General features: G+C 36.4%; 1 long non-coding RNA gene across 1 annotated transcript; it reads left to right on the top strand.

Moving 5' to 3' along the window:
• The first annotated feature begins 1,064 nt into the window (after positions 1–1,064).
• On the top strand, positions 1,065–2,481 carry LOC110874543. The gene is made up of 3 exons (XR_002556037.2): positions 1,065–1,198; positions 1,748–1,801; positions 2,316–2,481. It is a non-coding gene; the product is annotated as an uncharacterized LOC110874543 (long non-coding RNA).
• Positions 2,482–2,706: the final 225 nt, after the last annotated feature.

The raw sequence follows: 2,706 nt of genomic DNA, 5'->3' as shown, positions 1-2,706 counted from the left end.
CATTGTTTCCATTTCCCTGATTGTTGTTATTGTTCTGATTCTGGTTCAGCTGGGGGCAGTTCCTATTGAAGTGGCCTTCAGCACCACACTGAAGACACCCTTTATTACCCTGCTGTTGTTGCTGCTGATGATGATTCTGATTCGCAGGATATGGGCTCCTGCAATCCTTTGCTGCGTGACCAGGTTTGTTGCATCTATGGCAGCGACCCTTGCTACACGGCCCGCTGTGGTGCAAGTTGCAACGATTGCACTTAGGTTGATTTTCCCTTGTACCCTCCTTGAATCTGATTACCTGAAGATTGTTGACCAGGGCTCTTGTAGTCATCAGTCATACGCTATTGAGACTGAGACTGAACAGAAGTAGAACCTTTGCTCAAATTTCCATCCCATTTGCACTTGATGTCGTTAGGAGCATCAGAAGTAGTGGTAGCACTAATACGCTTGGGCAGCTTGTTCTACTCAACCGCCTGATCAGTAAGATGGTGAGACAGCCGTATGACTTGTTGGATCGTAGGGAGGTTAGCTGAAGTCACCAAACTCTGAATTTCTGGCACTAAACCCTTGAGGTACAACTCGATACGTTTGATAGGAGGATCCACCATAGTAGGTCACAATGCAGCCAATTCGTTCGATCTCTTCGTATACGCCTCGATTTCAGACCCCGTCATCTTCAAATTGTAAAACTCCACCTCTAGCTTGTGAATGTCATCGCAATGACAATACTCCTCTTTGATCAGATCCTTGAAGTCATTCCATAGGGTGGCATTAGCAGCTGCCAACCTGTAAAACCCCAAATTTCGTATGTCATAACATAACATTATAATTTTTGATGCTTTGATGATAAAAAAATGGTAAATAAAGATTTATACCATAAGCAAGGTTAACGATATAAATACTAAGTTTAAGACGTATCTATATAATTAAAGTTAACCGAAAGAAAGATAACTAAGTTAGTATGAGAAATGAGAGGTTGGACATGCTCTAAAAGATAGAGGGCTGAAAATGAAAATATATATTAAAACTATTTGATAAAAAAAAAGAGGTCAGTGTATGTGTGTGGGGGTGCGATCGAGAGAGAGACCAGGGAGAAACCCTTCTCCTCAAAACCTAGCAAGAAATCATCAAATTGAAGGGCAATAGGGCTGAAATCTTATGCATGAGTTAAGAACTAAGACCACCTAAGTGTTCTTGACATCAAGTAAGTTGAAATTTTTGTTTTGGTGATGTTTGATTAAGTGGGTTATGTGTAATCCGTGAATGTATTGTAAAATTAAACATGAACATTAGTTGATATGAATGTGTAGATGTTATAATATGTTTGAATTTGGCCTAATTGACGGTTAAAAGTGAAAACTCACTTGAAATAGGAACATTATGAAATGTAGTGATGAATCATGTGCAAATTAAGGTGATAATTATATATGAAATTACTTACAACAAGTGATTGTTAAATAGGGTTTGACGATGAATGAATGTCATATGAAATTAGTTAGAAATTGATGAACTTGATATGAATTAGTTGAAGATTATGCATGAGATAGTTGTACTTTATGTAGTGCTAGTGTTACACACACCACGTGTTTGATGAAATGCCTAAGTATTGTTTGTTTATGTGGTAAAGATGATTTGTGCACATATGATGGTAATTGATATGAATATGTGAAATGATGAGTTGTTAGCTTACTATGCTAATGTAAATATGAATTAAAGATATGAAACTGAAAGAAAGTTGAATGCGAAATTGTAGGCGTGAAGGAGGAAGGTACAAGCCTAACCGGTTCGCAAGCAACGCAAAACAAAGGTAAGTTCATATGAACTTCGCTCATGTAGAATGTAGATTTTGTGTTAGTTCTCTTGTAAGTAATTGTTCGATGTTTTATGCGGAAATTTATAGTAAAATGTCTTAATGCGAGTAGAAAAAGGGAAAAGTCTATTGACGACCCGTATAAATGGGTCTAAAGTATGAGAATGAGGTGTTCATGGTGATGTAACTACGGGTCAAGTAAGATGAATATGTTATGAAGTTAAGACAACTAGCGACGACTTTTTATAAGTCGAACTAGTGAAGCAAGGAAAATTGAAAAGTAAGAATAAATATGATCCGTGAGAATGGGTCGGACAAAATAAAATGATTTATGATGATGGAAACTAAGATGGTGCTATATCCATTAAACGGAATTTTCATATGAGAAATTCGAATGCAAAGATATAAAAATATAATGACCCCGAAACGGGTCAAATAATGAAGAAAAGCAAATTGTATTTGTAATATGTTTTTAACCGAACTAACTTGTAAGTTTGTGTTATGGATGTAGGTGAATCTCACTCTTGATAATGGCGAGCTTGGATCGAACACACCACATCGCCCTTTATGCGCTTCCGATTTAGTCGTCTTTGTAAATGGGTCAAAACACTTTCATAATGTAAATGTTAAGTTTATGTCTAAGATGTTTCGTAAGTAAATTAGGATTTTAAATCTTATTTTTTGGTAGTTCGGACAAAACACTTTTGATGGAATCTTATATGGTTACAACTTATATGTCTTTTGAAAGGTGTCATAGAATTTAGTTTGAATGGTGATTGTTAAAAGCAGGGAATTGCATATAGTACGAACGGGTCACGCCCAATTTTTGTTAAAAATTAGTATGTGGTTACTATTATTTTCGAATGTGAAAAAGTGGGCGTTACAAGTTGGTATCAGAGCCG

This window comes from Helianthus annuus, chromosome 9, assembly GCF_002127325.2.
Source record: "Helianthus annuus cultivar XRQ/B chromosome 9, HanXRQr2.0-SUNRISE, whole genome shotgun sequence".
NCBI classification, from domain to species: domain Eukaryota; kingdom Viridiplantae; phylum Streptophyta; class Magnoliopsida; order Asterales; family Asteraceae; genus Helianthus; species Helianthus annuus.
This window is presented reverse-complemented; position numbering and strand designations above follow the sequence as displayed.